Raw genomic sequence first — 24,765 nt, forward strand, 5'->3', positions numbered from 1 at the left:
AATAAACTGTTGGTGAAGTACAGCTCCAACCTTGCCTTGTGTGTGGTTAAAACGTTTGTGCTTTTCTGTTGAATCTTGGTGGGACAATGTCTGCTGAACCTGGGTGGCTGGACCTGTAAGAAATCCTTAACTGTCTGCAAAGATTTTGCTTTTTCTTCCATCTTTTTTAAGATCTCTTCTGCCTTAGTGCCAAATAAGTTGTCTTTGTGCAAGGCAGCATCCAACAGTTTAGTTTAGTTTAGTTTAGTTTAGATTTGACATGGTCTGGTTCCTTAAGCCATGCATGCCTTCTAATGACAGCTTTGTTTACTACTGCTCTGCAAGAAGCTTCTAGGGCGTTAAAACCACAGTGCAAGGTGTGCCTAGTTACTTGACTTACAGAATGCATTAACTCTTGTAACTTTTTAGATTCTGCACAAACAGGAAAGGAATAAATGTTTTGCTTGAGGAGTTGCAGGGTATGCTGCTGAAATTTTAGCATATGGAACTGACAATTTAGTGCCCTGATAGCAAGAGTAGGGGAGGTGTATTTTTTTTTTACCCCATCTGTCTAGTGCTCGGGAATCCCTGGCTGGGGGGGGGGTTAGCAGAGGTTGCTTTAATCCCTTTAGGCCCTTGAGAAATTACCTCAGGGTCAGCAGTAGGATTTTTAAAAAGGAATTTGCGTGAGTCAGGGACTCTGTAGTACCGGTTTGGTTTTCTGGCTGCAGGAGGGAGGGTGTCAGGAGTCCAGCTGGATTCCAGGACAACATCTTCCACAACATCCAGGACTGGGAGGATGGCCAAGGGTCTGTGCTGTGGAAGATCTAAGAATTCCCCGAGTGTCTTTTTAGACTGAGGGTAATCCTGACTCTCCCACTGGAAATGCTCCCCTAAGGTATGAAGGGTTTCCCCAAAGGAAAAATCCTCTGGGGAGAGGTTGAAGGAATGGAATCCTCTGCATCAGAATCCTCATAAGTAGAGAGGGGTTGCATGTCTTCATATTCAGACGCATCAGAATCCTCATAAGTAGAGAGGGGTTGCATGTCTTCATATTCAGATGCATCAGTCTCATCTGACTCTTCTTCAGAGAAAACTACAGGGGACAGATCTCTTTTCCTTTAGGAAGGGGTAGACTGGTTTCCCGTGATCAGCATGATAAGGTCTTCTGCCATTTTAAGCACTTGGGTCTGAGGCAAGGAAGCAGGTGCCTGAGATTGGGTCGTCGGTTTCTCGGGTGTGGTTCATACCCTGGGCCTAAGAAACTCGGTTGTTTTTGAAAGTACGGTAGACATGAAAGAAGTCGTCAGTTTGTGTCGAGAATCGGTAGTGCGAAGGACTTCCTCAGAAGTCGGTGCCTGCTCAGTGGCTCCAGACCCATCCAAGGTAGAGATGACCGCAGGATCCTTAGTCAAAGAGGAGTCATGAGGCATACCAGACTCCAAAAGGGTCTCGGTAGCAGCCTGCTTATCCACAGAAGTGGGCATCAGGAGCTGCGAAAGCACCTCACTGAGGACTGGAGAACCGACTAGCTTAACGGGAGCTTCGTCGGAAGGTTTGGACCTGTGCGGTCTGTCTCTGTCTTTATCTTTACTCTTTTTTGGAAGATCTACTGTTGGATGGCTTACCGAAGTCCTATCGGAGGTCAAGGACTGTAAGCGAAAATATCTAGCTGCAATAAGGGCCAGACAATGGATAGTTCTGGTGTTGAACAAAGGACAGAAGTGACAGTGGGGGATGTCGTGGTCTGGGCCTAAACAAGTGATGCAGTAAGAATGAAAGTATCTGTGTATTTGCTTACCACAAGCAAAAAAATTGTTAGCTTTTTCTGACATTGGTTAGTGCAAGAAAAAAGGATCCCCAATAGGGTACTTAGCGTTAGAAGACTTCAGCTTGAATTCGGTAGACGAAATTCATGTAGTGGCCGATCGGCACTCGTGTGAACTGCTTCTGCTTCAGGCTCCATGGCAAGAAAGACTGATGTAATGGCATTGGCTGCCTTACTTTATACTAGTGACCACCTGATGTCAGTCCTCAAGCGACAGCAACAGATGCAGAAATACTACGTCTCTGGTATTTGGGCCGGCCGAGGGCTACCCTGGCAGGGATAACCCAAATGTGATGACTGCAAAAGTGAAACACGAACATCATCCAGTTTATACTGCTGCACAAAGGTACACGATGAAGTCCACGTAGCCGCTGTACAAATATCATCTATACTGACATTAAAGCAAGCAAAGTAAGTGGCTACTGATAGCAGTAAGTGTGTACTTAGTTTTTGTTTTTTTTACTTTACTTTATTTTTATTTTATTTAAATTTTGTTTACCTGGGTAGAGCATTGATCAGAAATGACCAAATGCAAGCTTAGCCTGGGCTGCATGGTGCAACAAGAATATATACACTAAAGTGCAGAAACACATGACAATTTACAAATAGAAAAATGTCAGTGTGAACAGCTGAGGTTGCAATACATTAAAGCAAGAAGTATTGCTGATAATCTGTACAGAACTGAATATTATATTACAGCACTGCAGAAAAGTTTTCTATAAATACAGGCTTAAGGGGGAGCCCATCAGTAGAGTGAAGGTAGTTTTGAAGACTGCTGTTTCAGAGAAAATGTTTTGACAAAATCACTTTTGCCATTAGTGGAGAATGTCCCTTTCTCCAATGCTGTGCAACCTTGGAGTAGGTATATTTAAGTTTGGGTGATGTGGTGGGTGTCGCCCCTATGGAAGTGGGGTGCAGGGGGGTTTGCCCCCCAAAAGATTCACTGCTAGTGTTACCAAAAATGCTTTTGGTGAAACATTTTCAGAGTTTATTATTTTGGGGTGGAAGGTGTTGATATATACATATGCTTCCAGCTTAAGTAAATAATACTGTACAGAATGAATTACAATAATAAGCTATATTACTTGAAACTTAAGTACATGGACAACCCATTACTACTACCACCTAGGAACAGAATATGAGAGAGTTGCACGTATATTAAGAACCTAGAATCTTTGCTCTCTCAGTCACAAGCCAGTACATCTGGCACTACAAACACCACACCTCTAACACCACCCACACCTGTAAAACACACTCATATATGCTGAGGTTCTTAACAAAAACATGCCTAAACAAAAGAGACATCTGAAGCAAAAACACACATGCACATCACAACCCAGAGCACCAAGCAGCAAACACAGTACACATACCTGTGTCTCACAGCCACTGAGGCTCAGCCACATACGCAACATACTAGTCATATGAGACTCTATTGTGAGAAACAGAGATGTCCCCCAAGCTAGACAAGGAAAAATTCACGGTAAGTTGCTTGTCAGGTGCTAGAATTCACTACATCATGTACACACTCAAGTCTCTTAACAACAGGTACTGTTATGACTCTGTCATAATCTATGTTTGTGTGAATTACTTCAGACATGCCTCTCTGGATAATATGGAGACAGACATGATTGAGCTTGCTGCAATATGTGTCCCAGGCAGATATGTCCCTAGCCTTAAGCAGCATCCTACCATCATCCAGAATGATGACTCAATACAAACAGAAAATGACTTGACTTTAATAACTGGCTTAGTTTCTAGTCTCATTCCAACAGGATCCAGTACCTGACAGCCTGGGAGGACATGCAGACCATGATGCTTTGCTAGAGATGGCCTTTATCTCTCTCCCCTGGGCTTCAGGCATTCCTTGCCCTGGAGGATGCTAACATTTGTGTAGTCACTGAAACCTGGTTCAAAGCTGCAGAGACACCCCAGCCTTCCCAGGTTACTCATCCTACCATACTTTCAGACCCCAAATGGAAGGCTACAAAGCCAAAGGAGGTGGAGTTTCAATATTAATCAAAGATATACACACCTCGCGACTGGTCAAACAGTATGACCCACAGGAGACACTCCAAGTGCAGTTAACTGTTGACAAAACATGTATTCAAATCATAGCTAGCTACAGACCCCCAACCATGACTCAGGATGCCCACTCCACCTATCTGGACTTACTTGAATCATTCAAGATTCAACCCTCTATCCTGATCCTGGGTGACTAACTACCCAACCACAGAGTGAAAGACCTATTCTAGCCCAAACAAACACCCAGAGATTACTAGACTTCGTCAATGCCAATGCATTGCATCAGCTGCACGACACCCCTGACAGGTGAAAATATCCTGGACCTGGTCCTAACCAACATGAGTAGCCACTGTAGTACCCCTATGGTGTCAACCTCCTTGTAAGATCCAACCATAAAGTGATCACTTTCGAAGTCACCATCATCTCCCCTGTCCCCCCAGTCAGGGACAAACAAAAAAACTTTTCCAAAGCTGACTACAATCTCCCAAGAGCAAGTATAAGCAGCTTCACAGCCACCGTCCCTTCAGTTGGAACTAGCACTAATGTTCAAGTCTACACCAAAAAACTATATGAGCACCTGCATAGCTGTATGGACTTCAGCAATACCTGACAGGACCAAATCATCTTCCTAAAGGAAAAGTAAACCTGTCTGGTGGACAGCAGCAAGAAACAAACTCTATAAATTAGGAAAAAATTGCTGTCCAGGACCAAGAAGAAGCAGGTGCCAAGTTGGCAGCAATCTCTCCTTTGTCTGAACAAGCAAATAAGGTCACTGTTGAAATACTCTAAGGCTAATTTTGTGCCCAAATTGGCCATATCTACTAAGGTATCACAAGGCCTTCTTCACATACATCTGCAATCTCAAAGTAACACCCAAATCTGTTCTGAACTGGTGGTCAATAACATCACATACACAAACGCTGTAGACACACCCAACATGCTGGCAGACAGGTTAAGTGAAAACTTCACCCCCTGTCCCCCCCCCCCATCAGTAAACCTGGACATCGCCAGCACCTGCCCCCTCCCCTCATCACCAGGGAGCAGGTCTTTAATGCTCTCTCAAAGACAAAAAATACAGTCTCCATGGTACCAGACAACATCCCTGGCTGTATCCTACATGAACACAGTCATGAGCTCTCAACTCCATTAGGCACCCTTATTCAGCCAAAGCCTGAGCACTGGCTTCATCCCAGCTGAATGGAGGACAGCCACTGTCAACCCTTTAAACAAAGATGGAGCGTCCACTGACCCAGGCAATTACAGGCCCATCAGCCTAACTAGCCTGATCTGCAAGGCCATGGAACACATTATCATGGACCTTATAAACAAGGACAGTGGCAACCTCCAAACGCTTGACCCCACAAAGTTTGGTTTTGTCAAAGGGAAATCATGCCTGTTAAACTTGGTTGACTTCCTTGAAACAGTCACCAAAGCCATGAATGAGGGGAAGACAGTGCACACTGCCCATCTTGACCTAGCCAAAGCCTTTCACACTATTCCTCACTCCGGCATAATAGATAAACTCTCCCAGCTAGGCATCAACCCATATATTACCAGATGGGTAGCTAACTGGCTCACTGATAGAACCATTCAGTCAAAACAGGGGAAGCAACCTCTAGTAGTAGACTCGTAATGAGTGGTGTATCCTGAGGATCAGTCTTGGGGCCTCTACTGTTTGGGATACACTTTTCTGAGGTGCAAGCCAAAACCACTGGTCCGTGGCTGACCAAGTTTGCTAATGACTGCAAGCTGGGTGCTGTCTTAAATTCCCCTAGTGATGTGAATATCCTCCAAGTGGCCATACCCAAACTAATGACTGGTGCCAGAAGTGTGGCAACTGAATGCCAAGAAATGCATCATTACCCCCTTTGTGGAAAATGGCATCCCCACTAATTATCACATTAATAGCAATGTACTAAGCATGCAATCAGTCCTGAGGGACTTAAGCACCCAGGTTGATACCAACCAGACTTTTGACCACCACATTGCCTTCGTTGTACGGAAGGCTTTCTACATGGCCCACCTCATAAGTATATTTCATCCAGGAACAAGGAGGTCATTACATCCCTGTACTTCTCCCTTATCAGACCCATTATAGAGTACATTGCCCCCTTCGGCATGTACCTTGCCAAGCACATGGAGCAGCTGGAGAGACCACAGAGGTTCCTGACCAGGAAAATCCAGGGTCTCGAACACCTATACTATACAGATAGGCTAAAAGCTCTGTCCCTCTACTCAGTCTCATACAGACTGCTCAGAGGTGACCTGTGTCTGGCATACAAGGCCATCTTGGACCCAGCCTTGATGGAGTTGCTGCATATCCGTAAGTCAAACTCCACTCATGCAACCCGCATGGAAGGCCTCAACCTAGTCTATGACATTAATAGAACTTGTAGGTGGGACAGATTTGTGTCTCAAAGACTCCGCCATCTGTGGAATAGACTCCCTTCTCCATGTCAAGCCGAGTACTGCTCTAGTCCTCTTTAAAAGGAACCTGGATGACTGGATGCGAAACAGAAAATACTCCCCCCTGGGATCCCACCTGTGTCCCTGCTGGACAGGGGAATCGGCTGCTGACTTTGTGGGAACATGGGCGAAATTCTTGGCTAGGCTTATACGGGGCTCCGGGTCAATAGCCTAGTATCATTCTATGAACCTATAATCCTATGAATTCTACATACATATTTACAAATGATTACCTTTTATGAAAGTCATCATGTGGTCATGTCTCTTTAAGACCCTTGTATCCAATTCAGAGGATAAAAATAGCTGTTGATCTTTCCTAAATGTCTTACTTTGGTGAAGCCAGAAATGTAACTGTGCAAATTCAGGCAATGTAAAAGATCTTTGCCTTGTTTAGAGTAATTCGGAAAGAAGACTGGAAGATTATGACACTGGCTCAAACTGAAGTCAGTTGCCATTCTAGTACAAAAAAAGACTGGTGCATAGCAGTATAATATCCTTGTGAAAACAAGGTATTGGGAATTGACACACAGTATCTGAAGCTCAGAGATATGCCTGGTGGAAATAAGTGCCAAAAGATGAGCCATTTTCCAAGACAAGAATTTCAATTCAGCCATTTTAGCTGGTTCAAGCAAAGGCTGAAGTCAAATGCTCCAGTAAAAAATTATATTGAGCAAGAAATCTCTCCTTAAAAATATTTTACAGACTTAGTGATGCTATTCTGTTCTCCTAAGTGGAAAACTGATATTATTCCCAGATGAAATGTAACAAAAACCTTAGTAGAGTCTTAAATATGCTAGCTAGACAGTTTAGCATCAAAGTGATCAGAGGAGTAAAGAACATCCACACTATTTCCCAATGCTTGCACCTGAAAATGTGCCCATTTATTCTTGTGTTTTTCCTGGAGTTGAGCTTTTGGTCAGACACAATGATAGGAACCATCCTGTCAACATAACAGGGGTCCCTATTCATCAGTGACAAGTACAGTTGTGTAAATAAACTTACCATAACGTTACACATTTGAATCATTACTGCTGCAGTTGTCTGAGCTATAAGGGAAATTGCCTGAATAGGACATAACAAAGCCAGTTCTAAAGTTTTGGGGCACCTTCCATGTACCTAAATAAAACGTTATGCTTTACCATAACTTGGCATCTGTGTTGTCTTCCTTCATTCCTCCTCATGATAGGGTCTTGAATCCGGCTCAGCCACATCAGACTTGGATCCAAATCTCAAGCTCCTCCCCTCCTACTCATAATGCCCTGTATCCACCCAAGTACCTCAGATCAAGCTTCCGATTCCAAACATTCAGCATCCATACATTAAAGGAACAGCAGAAGAGGTTCAGCCATAGGACATATGAAAGTCCCTTCATCATCCAGTTTCCTCTAGAAGAGAAAGGCAGAGGGAGAGTTGGGTGGGAAAAGTGAGGAGGAATGAAGGAAGACAACACAGATGTCAAGTTATGGTAAGACATAACTTTTTAATCCCATGTTGTCTTCTTCATTCCTCCTCATGACAGAGTTAGAGTCCGCAGATACGCAATTCCTGGGTGGCCCTCAAGGAAAGATGTGCCGGACCACCATTGAACCGAAAGAGGCCCTGGCTCCTGGATATGCCATCCAACTTGTAATGCAATACAAAGGAATGATTGCTAGACCAAGATGCTGCCACATAAATGTCATCAATGGAAGTTCTGGAATAGAAGGCCGGAGAAGTAGCCATAGCTCTGGTGGAATGTGCCCTAGGAGGTTTAGGTAATTCCTATCCCTTGGATGAATATATGCACGGGATGCAATCAGAGATCCATTTCGCCAAATTAATTTTTGATGCTGCCTGTCCAAGCCTATTAGAGGAGAAAGCTACAAAAAAGCGGATCAGATTTTCTGTGTTGGTTGGTTCTGTGCAGATAAAAATGAAGTTGTCTATGCACGTCTAGAAGCTGGAGAACATACTCCCGTTTATTTGAGAAATTGGGAAAGAAAACTGGTAAATGGACGGACTGATTATGATTATTCTTGGTCACGACTTTGGGCATAAAAGACGGATTGGTACACAATGATATTCTGTCTTTATGAAAAAGAATGTAATGAAGCTTGAGTGATAAGGCCTGTAATTCAGAAATCCTCTAAACAGACGTCAATGCCACCAAGAGGGCTATTTTCCATGACAGAAACTTCATATTGCAACTAGCTGCTGGTTTGAAAGGTCCCCTGGGTTAAAGCCTATAAACACAAGAGTGAGGTCCCAAGGGGGAGATGGAGCCTTAATTGGTGGGCTTAACAAGAAAACACCTTTAATGAAAGATTTGCAAAGTTGAAAGGTGAACAGAGAATGGGACTGTAATTTGACAGTGGAGAAACTAGCACCACTGTCGAAAAGGGTACTAAGAAATAGCAAAACATTTGAAACCGATATGGAAAAGGGATCAGTGTTCCTGCTAGAGGCCCAAATAACAAATTTCCTCCATTTACTGTTACATACTTCTTTGGTGGAAGCCTTTTGCGAAGCTAAAAGGAGTTTTCAGACCTAGGATGTAAGCCTGGACTGTCTCACCAGGGTTGAAAGTGGAGAAACCAAGTGGCCAATTTGAGGGCTTGAAGGTTCAGATGCTGCATATCCGTGATGGGACAGAAAGGCGATCCTGACTTGGCTGCAGAATCCAAGCAGGATATTTCAGATGAGACCAAAGAAAGAGGAACCACACCTGACGAGGCAAGAAGGGGGCAATGAGGATGACTGAGCTCTTCAGCCTGCTTGTCTTCTGCAAAAACTTCAGTATGAGCGGAAGAGCAGTGTAAGCATACAGGAGATCTTGGGGGGGGGCAATCATGGACTAGTGCATCCCTCGAGGACTCCCCCGGAGGGGGGATTCACAGTGAAGAAAGTACAGTTGTGTACACTTACCATAAATGTAGATGTTGAGTGTATTCACTGTTGCAGTCATCACACTTGGGTTATCTGCCTGCAGGTAGCCCTTAGTCGGCCTGAATACGAGAGCCTTAGTATTTCTGCATCGGATGCTGTCACTTCTTCCATGACGTCAGGTCGTCAGGGGTATAAAACAGGCAACCGACACCATTACATCAGTTTTTCTTACCCTAAATGTCAGGAGTCCCCAAATAGGGAGCTGGTATATGGTGGGGAACACCACCAGTAAAAAGTAAATACAAATGCCATTAGGAATGGCCATAGAGAGGAGAGGTAGAAAGATACAGAAAGTCAGGGGGGGCTGGAGGGAGGGAAACCAGGACTGCAACAGTGAATACATATGTGTACACAACTATACTATGTTCTTTGTGTTTCACTGTTGCTGTCATCACACTTGGGTTGATTCCCAAAGCTGAGGAAGGGTGGAGGCAGTCAAGAGATGCACAGCCTACTAGTCAACCCTAACAAGACTGCTGTAGCAAATCCAGCCCTGGATTTAGAAAAGATAGGTAAGTGGTAATGCTTGGTGAAGGTGTGTACATAACTCCAGGTTGCAGCTTCCAGAATGTCCCTGGGTAGGGACTCCCCTGAGAAATGCTGTAGAGGTAGAAGTAGCCCTAGTGGAATGTGGTTGGATCCCCTGTGTGGTAGGTTTTCCATGCTGCTTGTAGCAGAAATAGATGCAGTGTGCTATACATTTGGAAATGTTTTTTTTTTTTAAATGGCCTTGCCCTCTGCCCCTGTAGCAATGCTGACTAGCAGCTGGTCAGAGTTTCTGAAAGGCTTAGTCCTGTCAAGGTAGAACCTGAGCTGTCTGTGCACGTCCAAGGAGTGCAGGATCCTTTCCCCTTTATTCTGAGGATTAGGGAAGAAGGTTGGCAAATGGATGGATTGGTTTACACCCACACTGGACACCACCTTAGGCATACAGAATGGGTTAGTCCTGAGGGAAACCCTGTCAGCATAGAAAACAATGAAGGGTTCAACAGCCATTAGTCCATGTAACTCAGACACTCTTCTTGCTGAAGTTATGGCGAAAAGCAAGGCTCTTTTCCAAGGGAGGAATTTTAACTCTGCTGAGGCAGCAGGTTCAAAAGGGGGAAACATGATTTTTTTCAGTACAAAGTTAAGGTCCCAGGCAGGGGTGGGTGCTCTCCTAGGGGGCCTTAAGTTGTTAGCCCCTCTCACGAACCGTTTAATGAGAGGGAGAGAAAAAAGAGGTGGCTCAGTATTATAATGAGCTGAGATGGAAGACGCATGAATCTTAATGGAGGAGAAATATAGGCCTCTGTGGAGTAGCTCTGCTAGGAAATCCAGGATTAGAAGTGAGGAGGGCACTGCTGTGTCCCTTCCCTTGAGACTGATTCCAAAAACAATATCTTTTCCACTTTTCAGCATATGATTTCCTAGTACTAGGCCTTCTGGCTTCAAGAATGACATCTAGCACCTGTTTGCTGAGGGTTGCTGATGGGGTATTCAAGGGATAAGCCAGGCTGCAAGGTTTAGGGTTTGTAATTGTGGATGCAAAATCGGTCACTCCTGCTGAGATAGCATGGTAGGAGACTGGTGAAGGAGCCAGGGTGGCACTGTTGTCAAGCTGCGTAAGAGTGGGTACCAGTGCTGGCATGGCCAGTCTGGGGCAATAAGAATTGCCCTTGGCCTGTCCTGTTTTATCTTGAGTAGTACTCTTGAGAGAAGGGGCAGAGGGGGGAGGGCATAAATTGAGAGGTTTTCCCATAGAAAGGATAGGGCTTCCACCTTCCAGGCCCTGCTATGAGGGTTCCTGGTGCAGTATTTGCTGAACTGGTGGTTCTCGGGGGAGGTAAAGAGGTCCACTTCTGGTGTCCCCAACCTCTGGATCAGAAGGTTTGAAGGTGTTGGGCTCCAATTTCCACTCGTGTGGGTCTAGGAGATTTCTGCTTAAGTCGTCTGCCAGTGAATTTTGTTTGCCTGCCAGGAACTGAGCTTGTAGATGCACTTGGTTGCTCAAGGCTATGTTCCACAGGGCCATGGATAACCTGCAGAGTGGGTAAGAATGGGCCCCCCCCCCTGCTTGTTTACGTATCACATAACTGTGGTGCTGTCTGTTTTTATAAGCAGTTGTCCTGGAAGGATCACATATTTGAAGGCTGTCAGAGCATTCTGTACAGCTAGCATCTCTTTTTGATTAATATGCAGGAGAATCTGGCCTGGGGTCCAGTAGTCCTGAATGCATTTGTCTGCCATGTGAGCCCCCCATGCATAGTCTGATGCATCTGTTGTCAGGGTTTGCTCGGCGAGGGGTTAAGTGAAAAGCAGTCTCTTGTTGTGGTTGCATGCTTCTGCCCACCAAAGGAACTCTGCTCTTAGACAAGGTATGATAGGAATGACTGTTTCCAGGTCTTGAGAATGTTGGCACCAAAGACTTAAGTACCACTGAAGTTTCCCAATATGCAGTCTTGCAAATGGAATTAGTAGAATACATGAGGCCATGAACCCTAGGGCTTGCAGTATTTTTCTTGCAAAAAGCTGGGTTTTGGTGGCCATTTGTTTGAAGTAGTTTGTCAGATAGACCTGTTTATCTGGAGTGAGAAATGCCATCTGGGAAGTTGTGTCCAAGCTTGCTCCCAGGAATACAATCTTTTGACTGGGTACCAGTTCTGATTTATTTTTGTTGATGGTGTACCCCAATGAAGTGAGAAGGCTTTTTACAAAAGCCAGGTGCTGAAGTAGCAATTCCTGACTGTCTTCCTGAATCAGGCAGTCATCCAAGTATGGGAAAATTTGGGTATTTCTCTGCCTGCAGTATGCAATGACTGGAGCCAGGCACTTTACGAATACTCTGGGCGCAGTAGATAAGCCAAAGGGAAGTGGCATTGAACTGATAGTGCATAAAGCCTGCCCTGAAATGTAGATATTTCCTGCATGACTCCTTTATGGGGATGTGCAGATAAGCTTCTTTTAAGTCTAGAGTGACTAACCAGGCATCCTTGGCTAGCATAGAGAGAAGCTGCTGCAGGGTAAGCATCTTGAAATTTGGGATCACCAGAAAGGTGTTGAGAATTGAAAGATCCAGGATTGGGCGCCAAGAGCCCTCTTTTCTGGGCACCAGGAAAAGTCTGGAGAAGAAACCCTGACCCCTTTGTTCTACTGGAACAGGCTGAATAGCTCTGATATTGAGCAGGGAAAGTACTTGCTTTTGAGCCTCTGCCCACTGGTTTGGAGGAAGGTCTGGAAACCCTGTTGGGGTTGGCAGTGAATGGAAGTAGAATTTGCACCCCTGGGATACAATGTTTAGGACCCATCGGTTCTGAGTAATGGACATCCAGTTTTTTGCATGAAGGGCAAGTTTTTCTCCTAGGGCCACAAGTAATTGGACAGGGCTGGGAAGGATAACTGAAAAGTAATTGTGAATGTTTTTCATAAGGGAGTGGCTTACCACTCCCTGTTTTTGGGGTGGGGGCACTCCATTGTTTAGATCTCTGCATACCCTGAGACTGTAGTCTGGGTGGCCTGTTTTCCCTGAGTCTGGTCTGAGAAGGCCTGGAAGGCACTGGAAAGGACCAGTTTTTAGAAGGCCAATGCCTACTTAATCTTGGTGGTTGCACTTGTAAGAATTCTTTTACAGTTTGCATAGATTTAGCTTTTTCTTCCATCTTTTTAAGAACTTCTGCTTTGATTCCAAACAAACAGTCCTTATTTAAAGGAGCATCTAGAAATTTGGATTTTACATGATCTGGCAAGGTTTGTTCCTTCAGCCAAGCATGCCTTCTCAGTACAGACCCAGTGACTGCAGCCCTGCAAGATGTTTCTAGGGCATCAAAGCCACACTGTAAAGTATGCTTACTAACTTGGTTTGAAGAATGCATTGGCTCTTGCAAATCTTTATTTTCTGCACAATCTGGAAATAATACCATTTTTTGTTTAAGTAGTTCCATAATATGTTGCTGGTACTTCAACATGTGAAACTGGCAATTCAATGCCTTGATGGCAAGAGTTGCAGAGGTATATACCTTATTACCCCATCTGTCTAAAGCTCTGGAATCCCTGTCCAAAGAGGTAGGATTTTTGGCTGTAGTAGCCTTAATACCTTTAGGTCCCTGGGAAATGGTCTCTGGATCCGCAGTACGATTTCTGAAGAGAAATTTGTGGGAATCGGGTACTCTGTAGTACCTGTCAGGTTTCCTAGGGGCCGGGGGTAAAGTATCTGCAGTAAGACTAGATTCCATAAAAACATCATCTACAACATCCAGGACAGGGGGTATAACTAGAGGCCTATGCTGAGGCAACTCAAAATTCTGAGTCTCTTTTTGGACTGAGGGTAGTCTTGGCATTCCCAGTGGAAATGCTCTCTTAAAATATGCAAGGTTTCACCAAAAGAAAAATCCTCTGGAGGGGAGGCAGAGGGAGTGGATTCCTCTGCATCTGAATCCTCATAGGCTGATAAGGGCAAGTCCTGATAATCAGAAGGGTCAGTGTCATCAGACTCCTGGTCTGTAGAATCAGAAGGAAACTCAATTCTTTATCTCTTAACAGGGGAAGGCTGGCTTCCACTAATTAGGATAATAAGGTCTTCAGCCATTCTAAGCATTTGTTTTTGTGGCATGGGAGCTTGAGCATGCGCTTTGGTCATCGGTTTTCTAGGCGTAGTGCGTACTCTGGGCCTAAGAAACTCGTTAGTTTTGGCTAAAAATACACCCTCAGAAGCCGGTGCCTGCACAGCGGCTCTGGACCCACCCAAGGTTGAGACATCCGTAGGTTCCATAATCAAAGAAGCATCTAGTGGCATACCGGACTCTGAATGGGTCTCAGCAGAGGCCTGCGAATTCACAGAAGCGGGCTTCAGGGGCTGCAAAGGCAACTCACGGAGTACCAGCGGACTGACGACTAGCTTAATGGAAGCATTGTCAGCAGTTTTGGACCTATGCGGTCTGTCTCTGTCTTTAGCCTCATTTTTTTTCAGAAGATCGGTAGTTGGATGGCTTACTGAAGCCATTTCGGAATACGAAGATCAAGAGTGAAAGACTTTATTGACAAAGATAGCCTGACGACGAATGGTTTGGGAATTAAACAAGGCACAAAACCGACAGTGAGGGACGTCGTGGTCTGGGCCTAAACAGATGACGCAATAAGAATGAAAATCTCTGTGAGGTATTTGCTTTCAACAGGCGAGACAATTGTTAACTTTAATTGACATTGGTTAGAGCAACAAAAAGGGATCCCCAACAGAGTATTTGGAAGACTTCAGGATTATAAACTCGAAAATGAAAATTTCAGGTAGTGGCCGACCGGCACTTGGGAAATGCTTCTGCTTCGGGCTCCTCTACGGCAAGAACGACTGATGTAATGGTGGCGGCTGCCTGTTTTATACCCCTGACAACCTGACGTCATGGAAGAAGAGACAGCATCCAATGCAGAAATAATAAGACTCTGGTATTCGGGCCAACTGAGGGCTACCTGCAGGCAGATAACCCAAGTGTAATGACTGCAACAGTGAAACACGAAGAACATCTTGCTGCATTTTTTTGTTGAGGGGAGGGGTAAAGAGGTCGCAGCAATGTTGACCCCAATGGCTGAAGATCATGTTTGCCACTGAATGACTGAGGTACCACTTGTGCGGAACCAGGAACAATCTTTTGAGTCTGTCCACCAGATTGTTGGTTTTCCCCAGGATGTGCGATGCAACTAGGAGGAGCTCCGAAGACATCGCCCATTCCCACACCCTCATGGCCTCCTTGCACAAGAGGTAAGAATGGGTTCCTCCTTGATTGTTGATGTACCATACAACAGCCATGTTGTCGGTGTGTACTGCAATAGTCCCCAAGGGGAGAACATCCTGAAAGGCTTGCAACATTAGTAGGACTGCTCTCATCTCTAGGACATTAATATGCAATCTGGTCTCGGTGGGGGATCATGTGCCTTGGACCATCTTCCTATTGTAATGCCCCCTCCACCCAAACTGGGAAGTGTCTGTGTTCACAGTGGCTACAGAGGGACTGTTCAAGAATGCCCTGTCTAGAATGATGTCTGTTTGGATCCACCAACTGAGGGGATTGCAGATGGGACTCAACCTGATGCGAAGGGACAACAGCTGACAAAGGATGGACCACTATGTTGCTAACATCAAATGAATGAACCGCATGAAAAATCTATCTAGAGGTACCAAGAAAATGGCTGCAGACATTGACCCTAGGGGGTCTGCAGAATCAATCGAGCTGAAGGTTCTGTTAGGTTAACAGTTTCTGCACCTGATTTCTCAGGATGGTTACCCTGTGAGAAGGAAGAGAAGCTATCTGACCCCTTGTATTGAGCTGCGTACCTATGAATTCCATGTTCTGTGTTGGAGTCAAATTGGACTGGCTCATGTTTATGGTGATGTCCAGGCAATGTGATAACTGGATAAAGTAATCACCGGGTTCAGTTAGCCAATGCCTTGATGAGGCCAGTTAAGAGCCAATCATCTAAATACAGAAACACCTGGAATCCCTTGAGCCTCAACTGAGCCGCTACCTCCTCCATGCATTTGGTGAACACCCGAGGGGCTGTGGTGAGCCCAAAGGGCAGGACTCTGAATTGGTAATGACTGGCTCCCAGCTGGAACAGCAGATATCTCCTGGAGCACTTGTCTATTTTGATGTGATAGTACGCTTCCTTGAGCCTTGTGCAACAGTGGCAGAATGGACTGAACCATAACCATTCAGAACCTCGACTTCTTTACATATTCATTTAGTTTGCTTAGATCCAAGATGGGTCTTGGGTACCCGGTCTTTTTAGGCAAAAAAAAAAAAAGAAGCAGTAGTAGGTTCTGAATCCTCTCTGTTCAGTTGGGACCTCATGTGAGGACTCTTTTTTGCAACAGTTGTTGGATTTCCTGTGCTGCCTGTTCTCTTTGACTGGGTGGCACATTGGAAAGGCTTCTGGAGTTTGGGGGAAAGAGAGAGAATGGGATGTAGTAACCTCTGGATATTATGCCGAGCACCCAACAGTTCTGAGTCAGCTGGATCCAGGCTTCTGGGTGCAAAGCTAGTTGGTCCCTGACTGCCTCCAGACACAAATGGTCGGGCAGCGCTTTAGGAGCACTGGTAGGGCTTATTGGGAGGAGGTTCCCCAAAGCCTTGATTTTGCAGACCCCCTCTGCCTCTAGGGCAGCATCTGCCATCAAACTCTCCCCCTCTGCCTCTAGAGGAGGGCTTCCCACGTGGGTCCTGGAAAGGCCTTTGGAATTTGCTAGTCCTCTCTCACAATCCTCTCCTCTAATAGAACCCACAAACCAGACTAAACTCCTGGATGTCACAATAGATGGCAATCTTAAAATTTGATAAACACATTTCCCGGACTATCAAAAAAAAGTCCATATCAAACTGGGCACTCTCTACCAGGTGAAAACATAGCTTACTCTACTAGCCAGGTTGGCCACTGCTCGATCACATCTACTATCCTCCCTACTCTATGGTTTTCTCATCTTCACAAACCTGCGCAAGTCCGACCTCAATAACTTAGAATCCTGCTACAACAAAATTGCCAAGTCTGCCTCTAATCATCCTCACAGATCCCACCACTGCACAGTTCTCTCCCAGCTCAAATCTCTAGAATACCCTAACATTTTATCTCTCGGTCAGCTTACCATGGCCCACAAAATTCTCCACCAACCCAACGACTTCCCTGCACTTGCCAATCTAGTCCAATACATTTCCAATCCCAGATCCTCAGATCCTCTGACAAACTTATGCTAAAGGTTACGCACTCCCACAACCAACATTTTGGCTCCCTCTATTCTTATAAGATAGCCAAACTTTGGACCACTCTCCCACAACCTAACTTTCGTGAGTTCAAACTATTGCTTAAGGACTACCTTGCTACTCACTGGCTTGGCTCCTGCCACACTCCTGGCTAAACTTTTCTCAGCCCCAGTAACTTCACTAATCCTTATCCACCTCATATCGCTACTCTTTTTGCATCTATCTCTACCTTTCCCACTCCTTCATTACATCTTTATTTCTGCACTGCTTATTTTACAACTACTTTCCACTGCTTATAGGACATGGGTTCATATATACTAAGCTCAAAACTGTACTTTGTAAATAGCAAAACTGAGCTCAAATTTGTACTTTGTAAATAACAACTGACTTTGAGACCAATGTTTGCAGTCACACTCTCATTATTACTATCTTGTGTCTACAATTTTTTACACGTGTACTCTGTTATTTGTATTTCTTTGTATATAATCAATATTGTTAACATTTTCATTTTTTTAAGGTTTCCCCCCCGGGTCTCCGCTGAAAACAAGCTCTTGGTCCAGACGGACAGTACCCGGTTAACAAATGTAATAAATAAATAAATAAAAGAAATACATTTGCAAAACCACATTTTATTACCTCCACGTTGGTTCCTAGAGAAGGACCTTTTGGGGGGGGGGGGGATTTTGAATCCAACAGCAGAAAGGGTCTTTCCATCCTTTTCGCTGCGGGTAAGAGTGTCTCAAACTGACAGCCCAAAAAGGAAGAGCTATTGTAAGGTGTCCTCCGTGGTATGGGAGATTAACTTCATCGATTAGTTGACGGTAGACAAAGTGGTCAGCTTGCGAGAAACCTTCCTAAATTCCTCCGCAGTCATGGACTCAGAGAAAAGCTAACAGTTCCTTGATCAGATCTCTCTACAGCCGAGTAAAATACGTCAGGTAGTTCAACAATCTCAGCGCAAAGGTTGCTGAGGTGTATACATGCTTCCCAATCCTGTCCAGCACTCTAGACTTCTTGTTAGGCAGATGGACATTAGCAGTTTCTTCTGCAGCTCTTTCTCATTGGCTGCAGCCACCATGATGGCATCGACTATGGGACCCTTACCCCAGTGCTTTCTGTCTGCAGGGGGGAACCAGAAACCTATCGGGTCATTTGGGTATAGGCTCGATAGTTTCCAGTTCCTTCCATGCTTGGCGAGATACTACATCCACCAAAGCATCCAATGGGAGATCACTCAAGATGTAGATGGGCTTGCCCTGAACGCCTCCAAGAGAACTGACTTCTTCGAGGAAGGAGGTTGGGCAGACCACCCACCTTTCTGCTTCAGGATCTCTAATATGCCCTCACAAAAGACATCTTCAGGTGGGGATCAGGGGGGGCTCCTTCCCCCTCATTGAAGTCAGTATTCTCGATTAAGGACTCCAAAGGGGAGTCCACATGCCTCCTTCTGCATGTCTTCTTCCGAGGGACCTCCACAGCTGGGTGTTCTGAGGAAGTGTCGGAAGAAGGGGATCTCTGCTGCACAAGGAATTCTTGGCTCAGAAAAGGAAGATCTGTGGCAGGATGAGAGAGCAAGAAAGGCTTGGATCCGACAGAGGTGCAAGGGCAGACTGGGGAACCTTTGTCATTGGCTCTCCAACTTGAGAGAAAACCCTCCTCACTACCTGAAAAGCTAAGGGACCAGGAGAAGCCCTTTCCATCTCCCCCAGAGCTGAAACGACTGAGGAAAAATGGGCAGGACTCACTCCGGATCCACGGCCTCCAGAAGGGATCAGACCTCAGCTGTCTAGTGCCAAAGCACCCAAGGGAAGGGATGGCTCTTAAAAGGACAGGGCAGATCCCAGTACCCCAAACCCAGCACCAATGCCACAGCTCCAAGACTCTTTCTGCTCCATAAGAATGGAATAGGGCTCATCAAGGGCATCCTTGGCATCAAGGAACGGAGCTTCCTTGGCACCAAGCTCAATGCACATGGAAGTCCTGAATCCTGTGACTCCGAAACTGAAGGTCGGACCGAAGAAAGAGTCCTGATTGTATAGTTTGTGTAGCTCATGGACAGAGCAGGGGACGGAGCCGAGACTACCCCCATCTGGATTTGGGCCTTTAGGAATCTCCTCACCATCTTGTCTGTATCCACCTTGGACCAGCTTCTAGAGGACCTATATGAAGCCGATGAGGGGGCTGGGAATGCTTGGTCTTAGAGGGCAGTGCAGGAAACCTCATCGAAGTCCTAGGATTCGAGGTGCAGGATCCAATGTAGGAGCCGACAAAGGCATGGGAGATATAGAGATGATATCCCCAGATCCATACAGTCTGCAGGATCCAACTGAAGGAGTAAATTCTGCAGATCCAATGGAGTCTGATCCAAAGATTTCTTGTGCTTCTTAGGTTCGAGAGAGTCCCGCAGAGAAACTGGAAGGGGCTTATTTTTCAACTATTTCACTCCCACAGGAGAAGAAGCCACAGAAGGGGTCTGAGCCTCCACAGCTGAGCAGGGAAGAAAGCCCCTAAGGATAAGCTTATTCTGATGGTCTGCTAAAGCCCATGGGTTGAAAGCAGCACAGATGCTGCACTCCACTTTTAGGTGGTACACACCCAGGCAGTATACACACTCCTTTGTGGGGATCCTGGTTGGGAATTTTATGCCGACAAGAAGTGCAGCATTTAAAGCCAGGTACCAATTTGTCCGCCATGCCTATGAGAAAAAAAAAAAACACCAAAAACAACGGCTACACTTTCTAAAGCTTTAACTATACAAATTCCAAACACTAACTTTAACCTTAGGTTTAAACTCTAAAGTTAACTAAGTGAAACATTAACAGTAAACTAAATATAAATAGAATTAACCTACTTTTTTTTTTTTTTAAATATATTGGGAGAAACACATGCACACTACACACACACACACACACACACACACACACACACACACACACACACACACACACACACACACACACACACACCTGCAAAAGATTGAGGAGAAAAAACTACAATGATTAAGAAACAAGTTTACCCAAATCTTGAGAGAAGGCTGATCCACGTCCTATTCGCAAAGCGGCAAACTAAATCTGAGGTACTTGGGTGGATACAGGGCATTGTGGGAGGAGCTTGAAAGTCAGATCCAAGTCTACAGTAGTATGTGACCGAGGCACATCTGTGGATCAGATCTGAGACCCTATCATGAGGAAGAATAAATACAACATTAGATCCATTAGTTAGCTCAATCTGAGCAACAAGACAGGTTTGGGTGCCAAGCCCTTCAGAATGTTCATGCCAACTGAGAGAGGGAGGATAAGCTCTTACAGGATATTGCTAGGAGCAACAAACAACAACGTCTTCATCTTGGGATTAAAACACACCAAAAACAAGGGGATGGAGGGAAAAATGGAGTGGCTACTGCAGCAGCAATCATTCGAATATCCACCATTATGACAGGTTTACTTACACACCTGTTCTATGTTCGTCATATTGATCACTGCTGCAGTAGCCTAACTCATTCCCTCCAGTACAGCTCTTCTGTGTGTGTACTTTTAACTTCCAGTGGGTGTGGCTTGTGCCTTTTAATAATGAAGGTACCATGTTACAGTTCAAACAAATATTCATATCTCTGGAACTTAAGTGATACTAGACAACTGTAAATGGCAAACTATTCAGGACAAATTTAAGTTTTTACATTTGTGGCATTCACTCAATTTGATGCTTTAAACTATTTTATAAACCAAAATAAAGGCAGTGAATATTAATTTTATAATGTATAAACAGCTTTATATATCTCAATAACCATTCAAGCAAGACACATACTGCCAGCAGGATTTTCTTCATGCAGCTGTGAGTTTTCATACGAGGCTTTGCAATTCTGACTATGTTACCTGAATGTTGAGATATTTAGAGAAATATGAGTATTACCATACAAATAAACAGTATACAAATAATATTCAATATCAGAGATCAACAATCAATACAATTGTGTCTGTCATGTATGATTCTATATGCAGCATTTTCTTCTATTTTGAAAAAAAAAATGCTTTTTTAAAAATTGTGCTTTCTGACACTGCAAGATGCACTAAATTAAATGGAGAATAATAATAATTTTCTGAAGATCCATTCATTATGGATAATAAGCACAAGCTGCAAGAAAAGTTAGATACTATAAACAATGATCTGCTGAAAGTATAATAATTGACCAGGTGTCAAAGGCCATCCTGTTTACTGAAAAATCTTTTTCAAACTTTGAAGAGTCAGCTAGAAAGAATGTGGATATATGCATATAAACGTCAAACAAGAACAGATTAAGAGAGAGGACGGTTTAAAGTTATTAGATAAACTACTACACTTTTTAGGGAAACTGTTTATCTTACACTTCATTGTCTGGTTCATTGATTGGCACTTTGGTTTGAACTGTTGATGTATATGTTGACTGCAGTATGCTGTACACTGAGTCTTAAGTCTTAACTTAATTAGTCTGTCAAGGATATTTCACTACTGTGTTACGTGGTGTTTTTATGTTGTTTATGTCTATATAGATATCAGGATATACTTCGGGATTAATGGAATATTTTATCTATTTTATGGGATGTCATGTGTTTTTTTTTCACACATTTTAAACAAACTGATGAGAAGAGATGATATACTTTCTACGTGTTGAATACCACACAGAGGTAAATATGTATGCGGCGCGAACCTGTCACTACTAATGCTATGCTACATGCTTTCACAATGAGATGAATGATTAATATTATGGAAATATACAGAAGGATCGGGACATATTGTGAGCTTATAGTAGTGGAAACACGGCGAAAATTTCTTTCGTGTAAAAAATTGTCACTACTGTTGTTTTTTTTTCGATATATCACGTCGTTTTCTTTTCATGTATCGTTATTATACGCTTCGCTGTTCTATGCTTTAAGATGAAATCTTCTGATACCTTTTATGCAGCATGACTTTGGAATTATTAATTCAAATATAAACAAGCAGTATTTGATGCCTAGAGGCGTCAGTAGGAGTTAACTACAGACACGGTTGAAAGTGCTCTTGGCTGTAATGAGCTAAGCTATATGGGTAATTATCATATCTTAGAACATCTGGGAGATGGGAGAGGGAATAGTCCAGAAGCCCCTGAAGAATGGTGCTAAGAATGCCTGACTTAGACCTGCAGAAGGATTCTCACTTGTAGTGCTTTGTAAAGGATGTGCAGAAGACCAACTTGTTGCTTCCAGAATACTTCGTGTCCAACCCTTTCCAAAAAGCCACAGATGAAGCCAAGGCCCCGGCAGGCTCTTCCTTTACCCTTTCTGGAATTGTTCTGTTGTGGTGAGAATAACAAAAGGTAATAGCCTGAGACAACCATTTAGAAATAGTCTGCTTTGACACAGTTTGTCCCTTCTGCTTACCTTGGCAAGAAATGAACAACTGATCAGAAGTTCTGAAAGATCTTGTTCTGTCAAGATATAACCCCAGTTCGTAGGATCATAGGAGGTTACTAGGCTACTGGCCCTGATGCCCTTATAAGCTTAGCCAAGAGTTTAGCCCATATTTAGACAAGTCAGCACCCAAAGCCCCTGTCCAACAGGGACACAGGTGGAATCCCAGGGGTTCTGTTTCCCATCCAGTTATTCAGGTTGTGCATAAAAAGGGATAATGAGGCACTCTGCTTGACGTGGAGCGGGAGTAGTCTATTCCACAGATGGGGGAGTCTCTGAGACACAAATCTGTCTGGCCAGCAAGTCCTAGTGATATCATAGAACAGGTTGAGGTAGCATTTATGGGTTGCTCGAGTGGAGCTTGACTTGGAGGATATGCAGTAGTCCCATCGAAGCGGGTTCTGAGATTAGTCTGTATGCCAGAGGTCAACTCTGAGGAGTCTGCATGAAACTGAATAGAGGGACAGGGCTTTTAGCCTATCTGTGTAGGGTAGATACTTGAGGCCCTGGATTCTCCTAGTGAGGAACCTCTGTGGTCTCTCCAGCTACTGCATCTGCTTTGCAAGGTACAATCAGAACGGGGTGTTGTACTCAATCATTGGCCTTATAAGGGAAGAATACAGGGATGTTATGACCTCTTTGTCCCTGGATGAGATACCCTTACTTATGAGGTGGACCATGTAGAAAGCTTTCCGTACAACGGAAGCAACATGGTGGTTAAAAGTCAGGTTGCTATCAACCTGGGTGCCCAAATCCCTCACTACTGATTGTGTACTTAGGACGTTATTAATGCGATAATATGTGGGGACGTCACTCTCCCCAAAAGGGATGATTATGTATTTTTTCGCATTCAGCTTGAGGCCATGTTTCTGGCCCCAGTCATTTGTCTGGGTGAGACCCTCTTGGAGGACGTCCAGATCACTTGGGGAATTGATGACTGCACCCAGCTTACAGTCATATGCAAACGTGGTCAGCCATAGCCCACTGGTTCTGGCCTGCACCTTAGGAAAGTATATCCCGAGTAAAAGAGGCTCCAAGACCAATCTCTGGGGTACTTCGCTCGTTACGGGTGTACTGCTTGAGGTGGCTTCCCCTATTTGATTAGGTAGGTTCCATCAGTGAACCAGTTTGCTACCCATCTAGTACCAAATGGATTGATGCCTAGTTGACAGAGTTTATCTACTATGCCAGAGTGGGGAATAGTGTTGAAGGCTTTGGCCACGTAAAGGTAGATAGTGTGTACCATCTTCCCCTCTCATCCATGGCTTTGGTAACTGTCTCAAAGAAGTAGACCAGATTTAACAGCCATGACCTCCCCTTGAAAAAGCCAAACTGTGTAGGCTTGAGTGTTTGGAGGTTGCCAATGTCTCTGTTAATGAGGTCCATGATAATCGTTCCATGGTCTTGCAGATCACGCTAGTTAGGCTGATGGGTCTATAATTTCCTGGATTGGTGGATGCTCTACCTTTGTGTAAAGGGATGAAAGTAGCTGTCCTCCACTCAGCTGGGACAAAGCCGGTACTCAGGCTTTGGTTGAACAGGATGTCTAATGCTGCTGCAAGTTCATGCCTAAGTTCACGTAAGATGCAGCCTGGGATGTTATCGGGCCCCATGGAAGTTGTATTTTTTGCCTTTGAGAGGGCAGTGATGACCTGTTCCCTAGAGATAAGGGATGAGGGGCAGGTACTGGGGATGTCCTGATTTACTGATGGGGGGACAGAGGAGAGTAGTTTTCGCTGAATCTGTTAGCCAGTACACTGGCTATATCTACAATATGTGTTTGTGGTGTCCTTGACCACCAGTTCTGAACAGATCTGGGTGCTTCCTTTGAGACTGTGGACATATGTGAAGAAGGCCTTATGACTGTCTCTAGTAGACGTGGCCAATTTGGACTCAATGTTGGCTTCAGAGGATTAAACTAGTGCTCTTATTTGCTTGATCAGGCTAAGGAGAGATTACTTCCAATTGGGCACCTGCTCCTTCTTGGTCCTGGACAGCAATTTTTTCCTTTTGTTATATAGTTTATTTACTGCAGATGTCCACCAGACAGGTTTACTTTTCCTTGCGGAGGATGATTTTGCCCTGTCCGATATTCCTGATTCCATGTATCTATAGAAATGCGTATATAGTACTTTGGTGTAGATTTCAACATTGGTGCCAGTTCCTAAAGTGTGTGTTGGGGGGGCTGTGAAGCTGTTTATACCATCTCTCAGAAGGTTGTAATCAGCTTTGGAGAAGTTTTTTTGTTTGACCATAGCTAGAGGGGGGTCAGGGCAGATGGTGACTTCAAAAGTGTCCACTTTATGGTCAGATCTTACCAGGGAGGATGACACTGTAGGGGTGCTGTAGTGGTTACTCATGTTAGTTAATATTACAATATTATTACCTCTTGTGGGGGTAT

This window comes from Protopterus annectens, chromosome 14.part0 (genome assembly GCF_019279795.1).
Source record: "Protopterus annectens isolate FY-2018-M chromosome 14.part0, PAN1.0, whole genome shotgun sequence".
NCBI lineage: Eukaryota > Metazoa > Chordata > Ceratodontiformes > Protopteridae > Protopterus > Protopterus annectens.